Source organism: Pongo pygmaeus, chromosome 1 (genome assembly GCF_028885625.2).
Source record: "Pongo pygmaeus isolate AG05252 chromosome 1, NHGRI_mPonPyg2-v2.0_pri, whole genome shotgun sequence".
NCBI classification, from domain to species: domain Eukaryota; kingdom Metazoa; phylum Chordata; class Mammalia; order Primates; family Hominidae; genus Pongo; species Pongo pygmaeus.
The window spans coordinates 26,027,817-26,042,903 of record NC_072373.2 but is presented as its reverse complement, the minus strand read 5'-3'; the positions used below and the strand labels follow the sequence as shown (position 1 = coordinate 26,042,903).

At 43.2% G+C, this 15,087-nt stretch overlaps 1 protein-coding gene across 6 annotated transcripts in view; it reads right to left on the bottom strand.

The window, feature by feature from the left end:
• Positions 1 to 15,087, bottom strand: part of SUSD4 (sushi domain containing 4) — a 145,880-nt gene that overhangs the window by 129,426 nt on the left and 1,367 nt on the right. The window lies entirely within an intron of this gene.

Sequence of the window (15,087 nt, the reverse complement as noted above, 5' to 3'; positions counted from 1 at the left end):
ACAAGATTCATAGGCAGTAAGAATAATACAAGCATATTGGCTGGCATTCATTGAGCTTGTGTTCTGAGTCATACCTACTGTAAATACTTTTCCTTGTACTATCTCATTTAATCCACATAACCCTCAGGAGGTGGATCCTGTTGTGATGATTCCCAGTTGTCTGGAGGAAAGCAAATGATGTTATAGAGAAGCCCCATCTGAGAGAACATATTGGGGTCCCTGTCCCAGCTCTGCCACTAACCAGTTGTGAAACCAGCACCTCGCTCTACTTTCTGGGCCTTCATTTCCTCATCCGTAATTAAGGCAACCTCTATGGCCCCTTCAGCTCTAACATAACAAACCTCAAGCCCAGACTGAGTGGACTATAGATCTAAACAACAGGAACATTCATTACGCTTCTAATATTCAAATGGAAAAGAAAAAAACTTTGTTCATATGCAACTAAACCATCCATTTAGAACACTAGAAGCAGTAGCATAATCACAGTTATAAAGTCCATAATGCTTCAATATGTCACAACAACATGCTGAATTACAGAGATAACTGAGACAAACATGCCATTTTTGCCTGTTTATTGGAATATTTCTCATTCTGCTCATATTTTCAGTGGGAAAAAATAAATACGAATTTTTTTCCACTCATAATTTTCTATAATAACTCAGGCTTTTGAATCTTACCTATCATTCATCTCTGACTCTCCCATCCTGCCTAGCACAGTGCCTTGCATATACAGACTCCACATATATTTGCTGATCAGTCTACCTGTTCTATATCTATTTATTCTTATGCCATGTAGACAGAGCCACTTTGTAACAAGTTTCCAAGCCAGTTGTGGCAGGAAACTTTTCCAAATTGCAGGATGTTTTCAATTGCCTTGGTGGGTGAAGGGTTAAATTAAAGGGACAGCTCTGGCGCCTACCAGCCCAAATAGAGTTGCTGGCCAGTACTGCCCACCTTTTCTCTTTAGGCCTTCCCAGTACGCTACCAACCCTAGCCTAAAGGCGCGTAAGCCCAAAACCTCAATCTCTTGAAAACTGTTTCTTTCTCTTTGTGATCTGTATCAACAGGTTAGGTACAGACTTACTCTAAGCAGTTTGTTCTAAGCTTGTGAATTTTTTAAAAAGCTTTCTGCGTTAATGAACACATCTGAGATTCTGCTGAAAGCTACAAACCCATTTCAGAGAAATGCACATACAAGTCTTCATACACGTTCAGGTGTGAGGCTGGGGGACGGTTCAGAGACCTCCAGGAGCTGGTCCATGGGCATGAAGCTAAGAAGCTCTGGGAGGTATGGATGTGGCCACTACGCTCTCTGCCAGGGGGCATGAGGCTCCTTCTCCAACAAAAAGGCCATCAAGTCTCATAACATGGGCCTGTTAGAACGGCACTAGCACCAAACCTGGACTCATGAATCATTCAGAGGTTTTAACTTTAAATATCAGAGAAAGAAAAAAGAACAAAGAAAATGTTTTGAGTAGGAGAGAAGAAAATGTCCCTTAAAAGATAAATTCAAAATGACTTAAAAAAATGTACATGTGATGGCCTCCAGTTACTATGGATATTAACTCATCACTTCTCCGCAGGCTAATTCCCCATAATAATTCAATCTTTACCTGACTTAAACCAGGGTGGGCTCAGCGGATGGCCTGGGGCACCACTTGCAATTGACTTTTAGTGGCCAGCAGCTGTAATCGAATAATGTGTGTCTAGCAGTAGTTTGATTAGATTAGAGCAAATGTTATGGCCTTGTAATTTGGGAAATTCTGCAAATTTGAGCTTCCAGATCATCTCTGGACTCCATCATCAGTGCCCGCATGAGTAGCAGACACTTAGGAAATGTTTGATGAATGACTTAATGAAATGCATGAATAGGTAAGCTAATGGTTTGTAGCCCCTATCACCCTCACCATATACAAACACTGGCAGTTTCATGTGGCTACACCTTTGCTCACGTTCTTTCCCCCTTCTTCACCTAATTGCCACTTCCTTCAGAACTGAGCTCCAGCATCTCTCCTCCTGGAAGCCTTCCCGTATTTACCCTAGCTGGGATAAGAGCTCTGGGTTCCTTACAGCACCTTTTCATCAGAATTAACATTTGTTTTCCTTTGGTATCTGCTAAGAGCTGAATTGTATCCCTCTAAATTCACACTTTGAAGCCTTAACCCCCAATATGACTCTATTTGGAGATAGGGCCTTTAAGAGGTAATTAAGGTTAAATGAAGTCATAAGGTGGGGCCCTAATCCAACATAACCAGAGAGCACTCTCCCATCCCCCCCCCTGCACCCACACCAAGGAAAGGCCATGTGAGAACACAGCAATTAGGCAGCTGTCTGCAACCCAGAAAGAGAGCCTTCACCAGAACCCAGCCCTGCTGGCACCTTGATCATGAACTTCCAGCCTCCAGAACTGTGACAAAACTTAATTTCCACTGTTTAAGTCATCCAACATGGTATTTTGTTAAGGCAGCCAAGCTGACGGAGACAGTCTCCCACATAGGCTCGAGCTCCTGAGGGCCGGGACTGTACTGTGTTCTTATTTCTAGTCTTAGCACCTAAGGCAGCCCTTGAACATAGTTAAGTGCTCAATAAATTATTGTTGAACAAATGTAAGAGCGGATGAAGATAAGAAGCCGGAAAGACTTCCTCCCTTTCCCACCCTTAGGACTGACTGCAAAGCCATGTTTGGACCCTCATCACTGTCAGTGAAAAACTCAATACTCCAGGTGCTATCACTCCCAAGAGAGGGGCAAGGCGCAAGTCAAGGCCAGACATCAACCCTCTCACTGTCCTCCCTGCCCATCATTGCAGCTGTTGTTGCTGCCTGACTCAGATGCCAGAAGCAAAGAGGAAAGGACAGAGCATTTAGAAATAATAAAACCCTTGGCTCAATGATGTCCTTTATTCATACAGTAGCAGGTCTTAGCTGTTGAACTTGGCTGTGGAGTCCTTCAGCCCTCTAATCAGGCTATGAGTACTCAACTGGGGTTATGTATGTATGCTGTGGTTTGAGAGATAAACAAGAGGAAAAGTATAGTGCCTGCCCTGGAGGAATCTGTAATGTGGCTGCAGAGGTCTGACATTAGGGTTTGCTCTCAGTCCTTCCCACATTTGTAACTTGGTAGACAAAGGTTTACTGAGAATCTAGAACACACAGCCCACAGTCAGATGAAAAAAAAGATAAATTGGTTGTGGATCCTAGCTTTAAGGAGCTTTTATAACTAAAAATATAACAATAACAATGAAGATACCAATATTTATTGAAATCTTACTACATAATAGGCATTCTTCTGTGTGTTTCTATAGATTTAACTTATTTAATTCTCACAACAGTTCTATAACATGGGTACTATTATCCCCCATCTTACAGAAGAGGAAACTGAGGCAGAGGCAATTAAGCGGCTTGCCCCACATATAAAGCCACCAAAGCAGTAGAGCAAGGATTCCAGTCCCCCCAGGATTGCCACATGATGACAGGGCCCTTTCTTCCCCTCATCTCTAGAATGATACGGCTGTACTACGTGCAAAATTTTCATATGTTGGTGAAAGGATACGAGGGAGCACAACATCTAAAGCATGGGCACAGTCAAGTGGGAGCAGGTTTGTCCAGGGGCAGCTTGCTCAGCCAGGTGCCCTCAGTCCCCACTCTGTCCAGGAAGACCCTGCAAGAGAGCAAAAGGCTCCATGCAAACCCCGGCCCAGACCATCTCCTGGGCTCTCTCCAGCACACCACACCATGATTCTAGTGCTCTGGGAGTTCTGAGAACACAGAGATTTCCTGGAGCTGGGGAGGAAGCCAAGGACCATCTGAGAGTCACAGGAGGTTGTGGCAGTGAGATGGAAGCTGACAGAGAGGCGCCCAGATGCAGGAACAGCTGTGGAAAGGCCAGTTGGAGGAGAGGGCACAGAGGCTTAGGGTAGAGTCAATGAATGGGGTCAGCAGGGCTAACATGAATTTTGTTCCACCCTTGCTTTTCCAAGTCCATGCATCATTCTGGGTGCATTCACTCATGTGAACGTGTGGCCATCTCACTCTTCAACCTTATGAAAGTGTGTGTATCTTAATCCAGTAATGGTACTGAAAGAATAGTTTCAATGTAAACTGAAGGTCCAGGAAGCAATGGGCTGGTACAGTCTTTTGCATTTCCATGGACGTTAGCTTAGGCTACATCACCGAGAACATGACCCAGTTTAGCAACAACATCAACAAAGCAGGCACTATAAGAAAACACCAAGTATTAGAAGACCAAGGCACGTAGGCAGCAAGATGCACAGAAACCATGTAGCAAAGTGAAGGTAGAGGCCAGGTAGCCAGCTCTGCTTTTGATTAAAGCCCCTGTTAACCACACTACATGCAGGAAACTGAGAAACAGCAATTTTAATAGCAGCAATGACAGAGTAACAGGAGTCTACCCTTGAGTGTGGCTGCAGTATTCCACCCAAGATGCAAAGGCAACTGCTACAGAGATAGGGTAGGTTCACTCCCAGCTTTAGATACTCTGTGTGTTTGAAGAGCTCCCAAAGAATTGGGTCTTCCTTCATCTGGAGATGACAAGGGGCAAGAGCTCTCTGTGTGCTCATTTCCATGTAAATGAAAACTGCAGCAGCAGATTTTCAGCAAAGCCACTCTCGAGGGGATAGATAAATGCCCTGCTACCTCCTTAAACCATACAAGACCCTCCTTGATTAATTCAAAGCCCATTGCATAGACTGCACTTTAAGGAGCGCTTCCTCAAATCAGGCCCTGGCATTCCAGGGGCCCATGTGTGGCAAAGATCTAGGAAGGTCTGGGGCCAAGAAGAGGCTGCAGCAAGGTACTCTCCGCAGGCTACCAGGCTGCTTTCCTGAAGGGCTCTGAGGCTGGACTGCAGAGGATTTCCAGGCATTCCCGCAAAGGACTAGGAATCCCAAGATCTCCAGCCCACAGACACCCAGAAGCAGCATCCTACCTGCAAAGCTATAAAGAGGACTCCCAAGAGTTAGAGATAGCAGGCAGCTGGAGGTGAGAGGAGGCAGTCAACAACAAGGATAAGCACTTAGTGAGTCACTGGATTCAAATGCAACTCCCAGTTCACCCCACTGTCCTACCTGAGCCCATGGGGGTGAACTCACCATGCCCACACACTTTCAGCATCCAGCAACAGAAATAGCGTGCTAGATAAGGGGGAGGCACATCGAGGGACGCATGGAGCACCTCCCTCCCTCATGGACCTCCGGAGCACCTATAACAAATCACTTGCCTGCTTCACATGTTTAATTTATTTTTCCTGAGCCTCAGGAAAAGGAGCTGACTGGGCTTGGGCCAACAGCTATTGAGAAGTTCCTCTCAACACCACAAGGACCTTTTCCATCTCTAGACGTCACCATTCACTGAACATGCCAGCAGCAGGCACTGAGAACAGACTGGCACATCCCATTTTGCAGCAAAACAGCTCCTCCAGCTGCCTGACATCATGTCCACACACAATGAGTTTTCATGGGGGTCAGGACCTGCACGTGGGAAAGCGTTTACATGCTGTGCAGAGCATCCCTTACCCTCCCTTTGTACTTATGGAGGCAAAAGGCAAAAATAGCCCTATGTGCAGTGGAGAGGTGTCTCCCTCCAGATGCTCAATAATAACTCTGTTTTGTATTTATGAAATGCCTCTGACACTGCCTTCTGTATACCAGCACATCCTATGTCCCTGTGAAGTCCAGAGGAACCAGCCTTATGGCCCCTGATTTACAGATGAAGAAACCAATGCATGGCAAGGTTAAGGGACCTGCTTCAGAGGTGACAGAGCTGGTCACAGAGGGTGGGGTGATGGAGAGATCACTCTCTAACAATTGAATACTTTGAAGATGAACTGACAGCCAGAGAAGACTGAATCTTTGAAAAACTCAAGGACAGGGCTGCCAAAAAATTTGTGCAGGGAGAATCTGTATCCGGAGGGCTGAGCACATTTTTAAAAATCCTGGTGCCCCAGGACAGAGGAAGGGGCAGCAGCAGGGATGATGCCCCCTGGCCACCATCACTACAGTGTTCAGGTGACAGACCCCTCTGCTCAATGTCCCCAGGAAGGGAAACACCCAAAGCCACTCATGGCCACACTGACCCTGCTGTACTCTACTCCTCCTCTTAGCTTTCTCCTCCCATTGAAGGTTAGAAAGCTACTCGGGAGGCTGAGGCAGGAGAATTGCTTGAGATCGGGAGGCAGAAGCTGCGGCGAGCCGAGATCGTGGCACTGCACTCCAGCGTGGGCAACAAGAGTGAAACGCTGTCTCAAGAAAAAAAAAAAGAAAGAAAGAAAAAGAAAAGGTTCTGACTCTTCTGCAGCTGAGCCTCGGACAGCTCTATGTGGATTCTCCACCCCCTTATCATAGGCTTCCTCCCTTCTGGCTCTGTCAACTTTCTGTTCAGTTGATGTGGGCATCCAAACTTCAGATTACTTAAACATTAACCAAATAATACACAAATAAGTCTCCTGCCCCCAAATAAGAGGAGCAATCAATTGCCAGAATAAAGTGTTGTTGGTTTCTTAAAAATTCTTATTATGACCAATGCTGATGGTCAGCATAACTCCTCAGCCTCCAAAAAAAAAGCACCTTGCAACCACAAAGCATTGTATAAACAGAAGAATAATAGAAAAAAGCCTAGTCCACCATTTACAATCCAAGGGGAAAAATCTGGGCAAGCCTTTTAAATGTCACAGAGCAATTCAGACCATATTGTTCTAAATCAGAGGAACTGTACATTTCTAAAATATTACACCCCCATTTTGTGTAAGTATAATTTAAACACTTAGGTAGCCTTCATCAGCCACCAAGTATATGCTGTGATGCTATAACCGAAACATACAGATGAGCCCCCCAACACACACACAAAACATTAACTGAAAATGCATCCTTGGGTTAGATTCTAACACTGACACTCAGGGTTGGTTGATAGTGGTAGCTTAAAAGGACTGTTGAGAGCCTTTCACAAAATTAACTCTAAACCTATTAAATTTTTACAAAACAAGCAGATCCTATTGTTTCTTGCCTGGAGAAAATCAGAATCTTCTGGGTGTGAAGTATTTAGGGAAGTCTGAAGGATTTTTCTACATACTGAGAATCTGAATTTGAAACTAGTTAGAACAGGAACAATGCTGTGGACACAAAGATATCAAAGAATCCACCATAAGAATGCATTTTCTTTCTTTCTTTCCTTCTTTCTTTTTTTTTTTTTTTTGAGACAAGCTCTTACTCTGTCCCCTAGGCTGGAGGGCAGTGGCTTGATTTCGGCTCACTGCACTTCTGCTGCGACTACAGACGCGTGCCACCACACCCAGCTATTTTTTTTTTTTTTTCAGACGGAGTCTCGCTCTGTTGCCCAGGCTGGAGTTCAGTGGCACAGTCTCGGCTCACTGTAACCCCCACCTCCTGGGTTCAAGCGATTCTCCTGTTTCAGCCTCCTGGGTAGCTGGGATTACACATACATGCCACCATGCCCAGCTAATTTTTGTATTTTTAGTAGAGATGGGGTTTTGCCACATCGGCCAAGCTGATCTCAAACTCCTGACCTCAAGTGATCCACCTGCCTTGGTCTCCCAAAGTGCTGGGATTATAGGCATGAGCCACCGTGCCCAGCCACACCCAGCTAATTTTTGTACTTTTGGTAGAGACGGGGTTTTTGCATGTTGCGCAGGCTGGTCTCGAACTCCTGGGCTCAAGTGATCCAACCACCTTCGCCTCCCAGAGTGCTGAGGTTACAGATGTGAGCCACCGCACCAGGCCCATTTTCTTTCTTTCTTAAAAAGAATCTCCCTCTTCCTGATTCACCCAATTCAACCACATATGTATTTGATAAACGCAATCAGACCCCAAAAATAAGGTCTTTTTATATTTTGTTACTCTGAGAAAAAAAGGAATATAATGCATGAGTGACCCTCCTTGCTCATCTCCACTTCCACGTTGGTAATTCTGGGAGATAAAAGTCACAAATTTCAAACAGAAACATGAGATAACCGGGTTACACCTTCATTTGCAAAGAACGTCACCCTTACTCATCCTCTCTTGAAAACTCACTGGATTGGGATGATAATGAAATGATCACTGATCAGGTTTACCAGGTTCTGCAATTCCTCTCACTCCTTAAAACCAAAATCCATTCCTGGAGACTGGGTGTGCACTCTTGGATACACATATAGGGTTATGCTTCCGTCTGCCTACAGGCCCTGACCCGCTGGGGCCTGCAAATGCCTCTGTTACACAGGGGAGGGTCATCTATAATGGCACTCCCAAGTTTATTGCCCTTTCCAAAGAATTATTTTGTTTGACTTCTCTGATGTTCCCAGTTTACCTTGTTTAAGATTAATAAAGCAATTACAATACTCTCAATTAAGAAGCTATTTGAGCAACTCAATTATTTCTATTTGTTTTTTTTCTTGAGTGGATAGTTTTCTTCTCTCTTAGGGTAGTACGGCATCCTTTTCTTGAGAGAATAAGAAATATTGGGCCAAATTCTTTCCTAAAACACAGCATCTTAAGCTCATACCATCAAACATGGCTTTCTGAGTAAGTGACTCTCGGATCTCACAAACTATCAAATGTTATTTTTACTTCAAATTTAACCTTTTAGGGGGAACTTCTACACACATTCACAAATCTCAGATTTCTTTTTCTTTTTTTTTCAGTGACAGGGTCTTGCTCTGTTGCCCAGACTGGAGTGCACTGGCACGATCGTAGCTCGCTGCAGCCTCAAATTCCTGGGCTCAAGTGATTCTCCCACTGCACCCTCCCATAGTGCTGGGATTACCGGCATAAGCCACCGCGCCTGGCCAGATTTTGTTTTTCATTTATCTTTTGACATATACTAACTAGATTTTCATCTACAGCATACAGTTGAGAAGATAAGTTCAAAGTCTGGATCAAAATGACAAAGAGGAAACAAAGAGGAAAGTCTTGACCAATAGAAGAGATTGCTCCTAATCTGGCTTTGTCTGATATTTGTGGAACCCTAGGACAGCAATCTCACTGAAGATGTCTCTTGAAATTTAACAAACAACAACAAAAAAAGGCAGAAAGCAAAAAAGAGAGAGAGAAATACTCAAAATCTCTTCCTTATCTTACTAGGTTGTTAAGAAAATTAAAGGTGGCAATACAGCTAAAAACAGCTTGCAAACTGTATACTTGTCAAGTGCTTGTCCAAGTTACATGAAAAAGAACCACTCTTAGGAAGGCTCTCACTAAGGGAGCAACAGAGCTCAGAGAACCATCAGAAGGGAATGGTGATGGCAGTGACAGTCACTAGCAGAAGGCCCCAGAAACCAGCCACTTGTTTACTCACCCTTGGCAGAGCAGGTAAGAGTCAAGCACAACCCATTCAGACTACCTTCTTCCAACAGGCACAAAAGGACTGGCACATGGGTTTCTGTCCTCTTACCATTCACCATTCAGAGCCCAAGATTCAGGCACTCTGGCCTTCACTTTGTCTTGGGTTGTGGGATTTTCTTGTTGTTGTTGTTGTTGATCTGTTTATATGCTTTCTGCTTTTTGCTCACAACACAAAAGAGTTCCCTTCTCTCAGGGCAGGGGGTGTTCCAAAATACTTGATAACTCAGCTTAAAGAAAAATGTTTGAATCAAATACAATACAAAGAAAAAATGTATTTAGGGATTGGGATTTCCAAGCCCTGGCATGCTAAAAGAAAGATTATCATTAAAAGAATAATCTGGGTCACCATGCCCCACTTGTAAGCCAGGTGAACTTGGACAAGTTGCTTAATCTTTCCATGCCTTCTTTTCTTCTTCTATATAATAAGGATAAATAATAAAATCTACTTCATACAGTTGTGAGGAATTAAATGAGTTACTACACATAAAGTGTAGAAAACTGAGTTGGTATGTAATAAGCACTCTTCAATTATTATTGAAGTATTATTAACAATTTGGAAACTTTTATCAATCACGCAGATGTTGGCCAATTGAAAATTTTGTCCCTTTTCCCAATCTCCCATGGTTAACAATAGTTGAACAGCTCATTCTTATGAGAATGGACCAATAAATCAATAAAATACATAAGAATATACATCTATCCATCAGTCCTAGATACTGTGATTGGTTTTGGTGAAGCAGGACCATATTTGTATACAAATTTGAAAGTCTATCCTTTTGCCCCTTTCTTCCCCTCAATTCAGAGGCAATGATCCCAACGATCTATTTAGACATACTGTTACTATGTGTGGTTATTTCAATTGTCAAACAGCAAATGAGCTTTCAAAGCACAGCAAGGATAAAGGGGAGCAGTCTGCAAAATCACTTTTCTCATCAGAATCAATAAATAACACTAACATGGAATTTTAAATCGAATTTAAAATATGTGTGAAAAAATAATTTTATGCATGCTTTTTGCATTTAAACTTTTGAGAAGACACAAATCCTTACCTGTATGTTTTCTCAGGACCAAGGACTGTATCCCCTTAACTGTGTATCCCCAGGATGTACAATAGACACTGGAAAAAGATGGATGGACGGGTGGGGAAAAGAGAGCTGCCTTTACCCAGATTTTAGAATCCATCAAATTCCTGTAATCGCAGAATCAAATATTAGTGATATGAAAAGAACTGAGTCAAGGGGAAGTCATACCACTTGACCAAAGCTAGGTGGCAATTTAAGGACAGAGGCTGAACTTGAGTTCTATCCGTCCTATAAAGAATGCAGAGCTCTTGTTTATACCAGAGCTTCCCATCTAAAGGCAAGCCTCCTTGGTCTTTTGCAAGCTTTGGAAATATGTCTCTGAAACCAGGAACAGAATAATTTAGGTGCTTTTCTTCACGTATCTAATCAGTGTTTACTAGAGAGAGATCTTCACCTACATTTTTCATTACATTCAAAAATTAAAGAACCACTGATTCTCCGACTCGCCTCTTCAGGCCTCTGAGACAAGAGATTTGCTACTTGTTATATGAAATCCTTCTGCCTCCAAAAGCTTTCAGATTTCACCCACTGGATAAATCAAAAGAGTCTCCATGCTGCTTACATTAAGGTAGCCTTTTGTTGAAGATACATACATTAGAGTTAGAGGAGCTGAGACTTTGTGTACAGATTAAGTGCAGTTTGAAATTGTGAATTTTAGATGTAGCACTGAATGAAAAGCTTTCACTCTACCATGTAAGAAAATGTTTCTCAATAAAACCAAAGGACTTAACATCTACAAATCACTAAGTCAGTCAGAAAGCATCTGTTTCTACCTGCTGGCACAGAGCACAGCACTACAGCGACATGAACCAAATGAGGGCTCCAGGAGCTCAATTCAGCTGCACTAGGACCATGACTTGGGTATGCAGAGAGGGCAGCTGGACCGGGGGTTTGCATGAGTCAGAGACCTAGAAACAGAGAAAGGAAGACAAGCCAAGCTCAGATGATATTTTGCTCCTGCTCTCCACCCTTCAGTGGGTTCCCCACTGCCTGCTGTGTGACTTTCAGAACCCCCATTGGAGCTTCTAGGACTTTTACAATAAGGTTCTAACCTATTTTTCCTTCTACCCTACTGATTCCTGGCAGGTACACTATATTCCAGATTAAACAGACTATTTTCTGCTCCCTGAAGAGTCCAATCATGTAACCACCTTCCACACCTTTGCACGAGCTATCCCTCCACCTAAGAGGAACTCTTCCTCCCTACCATCCTATCCTAAGTGCTACCTCTTCTCTAGAGCCTTTCCTGATTTTCCTTCCAACCTTATAAGCTACCATTAATTGGATGTGCCCCCAGCTACCATGAAACTTTTGCACTTTTGTAAAAAGTAACTCACTCATGGTAATTATTTTCTAAATGGTGTGGCAGTAATTTGGGAATCTTTTTTCTTGCTCTCAATCAAAATTAGCTGAACATCTACTGTGTGTCAGACGTTGTGCTGGGTGCCTGAGACACAAAAATGAATAAAGTCAAGTTTCTTGCCCTCAGTGGGCTCGTGGTCTAGTAAATGAGACAATATTATGATAGAGGGTTACAGCTAGTGCAATGGGAGCCCAGGTAAGGGAAGAACTTACTGACTAGGGAAATATGAGAGAGGTTATGGCATTTAAAAGTTGGGGATAGAGAGAAATTTGAGAAAATTTGCTCATTTAAGAAAAAAATGAGCGAGAGAGAGTTCTAGGTAAAAAGAACATTTATGCAACACTGCTTGGCTCAGGACAGGGGATAGGCACTCAATGTTTATTGAACGAATAAAGCAAAAGTCTCCAAAATTATGGCATTGTCTTAGCCCCCTCCTCCCCACTACTATTTACATTTACTAAGTGCCTACATGATTTCCATCTTCACACCAACCCTGTAAATTAGGCACCGTCATCCTCATTTTATAGATGAGGAAGCTGAGGCTCCCAAGTCCTGAGACCCCAAAACTATCAAGTGGCAGAGCCTGATTGAGTTATTTATAATATAGAAATGTGCTAAAGAATTCACCTTAAAGGAGTCACTTGTTGAGCAAACTCTTGGCTCTCTTCCTTGAAGCCTGGGGGTGGGGGGCACTCTGGGCATCCCTCAAAGCCCAGCAGGTCTCTGGTCAAGTGTACTGGGGCAGAAAGGGGAGAAACGGCTGAAGCCATGCTTCATGCAGATTCCACGCACGGCAGGGTCCTATATCTCCCCACCAACCTAACATGCGTTCTTGCACAGCATTTGGTCTCAGTGGCCCCAAATGAGGGCCCTCTTCCTTAATGACAAAAGACAACCTGGAGAGAGCCACCCAAACATCACCTCAGGACAAGTCAGGCTCATAAATCTTCCCTAGGGTTCAAAGAACTGAATCAGAGCTCTGGCTTTCTAAGACAAAGCATTATTCTTGATGGAGTTCCTGTTCCTACTTTTCTTTGATCATTTTCTCAATTTCTGCCTTTCTAGTTCAGGCTTTTTCTTCAATACTTGTACTGGGCACATGCTTTTTTTTTTCTCCTAGCTGAGATGATTATATCTTGCCATTGTGGTGTTCCTTTTCCATTGAAAGCAATGAGAAATGAAAATCCACATTTCAGAACAGTGTCCATTAAATATACACCTTTTTTGTGGATGAAAAAAAAGCACTCTCTGAGGGCTGATTTTCAGCTCTGTGTATCACCTGAAGATTAGGTATTGGGTGAGATTTCTGCTCCTCACAGGCATTTGCATTTAGTAATTGAGAATGATGGCAGAAAGTCTGGAGCAGAAGCAACTTATTTTAAGGAATGCCTTGGTCTCAAGCATTGCTAATCAAAGTGTGGTCCTTGGATCAGTGGCAACTGCTTCACTTGGGAGCTTATTAGAAATGCAGAATCTCAGGCCCCACTCCAGACCAAATGAATCAGAATCCACCTTTTAACAAGATCCCAGGTGATTTGTATGCACATTAAAGTTTTAGAAGCACAAGTCTAGAGCTAAGGTGTATTCGCTTTTATTGCCTTACTGGAGCCTCCATGTGCATTTCTTTCCTAAAAAAGAAAATCTCTGTATAGTGAACTCTATAGGACATCCCCCACCACCCTTGCTTGTCCAGTTTACTCATAGAGGAACTGTGAAGTGATAAATACTCTTCCAGAAATCACACTCTCAGCCTGAAGGAGTTCAAAGTGAAACGAAGCTGATGGGTAGCTTCCTGCAGCATACGAGTGCCTAAAAAGAAAGAGCTCTGAGACTGACAGGTGACAGGCAACCCTTACTCCCATCCTCTTCACCAAGGCTCTGGATATTTTTGCCTGGCATGATCCCCCCTGGGAAGGCAGGGAGAAAAGATATGCTATAGAAATCTTATAGGTGACTGTCATAAGACCGAGGTGGCCATGATGTACACTGAGCTCTGAAATGTTGAGGAGGATGCTCTGTAAACACGACCGAGCAGAACCAAGAGCACAAAACAAATCTCGGCTGTGCTCAGACCTCACCCATCCAATAACAACAGTCAAGACAAATGTAAACGAACCTTGATTCACTAGTCTGTCATCTACATAAGAGAAATGGACCAAGAAGATGGAAAATCATGTGGACCTGGTTTGAGAGAATGAAAGCTAGAACTGGGAGGCAAAAGCAGACAGGAGGGGAGGAAATGATCCAGATCCACACAATACTGTTCTGCCGGTCTATTCCCACTCATCTGTGAAGCAGAGCTGGTGTCCACGGCAGATCAGAGGCTGGGACCAGAGCCCTGGCAGGCCGCACAGGTGCTGACCTGGCCTCACACTTGACCTTTTCCTCCATGAAGAGGAAGCTTGTCCCAGAGAAATCTCTATAAAAAACTACAAGCACCCAAAAAGTTATTCCTTCTTAAAAAAAAAATACAAAAATAAAAATAAAAACCAATGTCCACCCAAAGCAAGTGTTTTCTCACTAATTTTGATACATATGCACATTGCAATAAACACCTTTATACTCTGGGCATCTTTCAGATGTCTAAGTGGAATGCCTGGGTCATTGATTACTCTGTGTTAAAGCCCAACTTGTTACACCTCTCCTCCACTTTTGCTAATTTTTCACTCATTTTTTTTTCCATTTTCACCTTTGAATTCTCTGAAACAGCAATATTTTAAAAAGCTAAAATGGTTTATTTATATCAATCAATACTTGCTTTTCAACCAAAGATTATTTATTTATATATTAACAGGATCTCAGCTCCTTTTAACGTCCACATCAGCAAGCTCTAGAGAACGTTTGCAATGGACAGGAATGATGGACAGCAATGAGCAGTGGAGGCAGGGAGACTAGGCTCTGAAATTCAGACAGGAACTCCATCTGTCTTCCTCTACCACAACCAAAAGATACCCCTCCCCCAGAACCAAATATGTTATAGATTAGCCGCCCACGGAGGCTGAGGCTATCAATTTTATTTCAGCTAACTTCTACTTCATAGAAGAGCAATTGACTTTATTCCCCGAAATCAGACCTCGATGAGCAAAGCAATCTGTCAGAGGCACACCTGAAAGAATACCTCTGCACCTCCTCCACACCCCCAACATACACATACATGCTGCACACACAGGGAAAGGGAAAGTTAACTTTCAAATAAACCTGCCCCTCAGCCAGTCTGACCACGTTTCCAGACCCTTCACATTCTCAAAGGTGGTTCTTACAACTCTTGCTTAAATCCAGAGGCTGAAATCT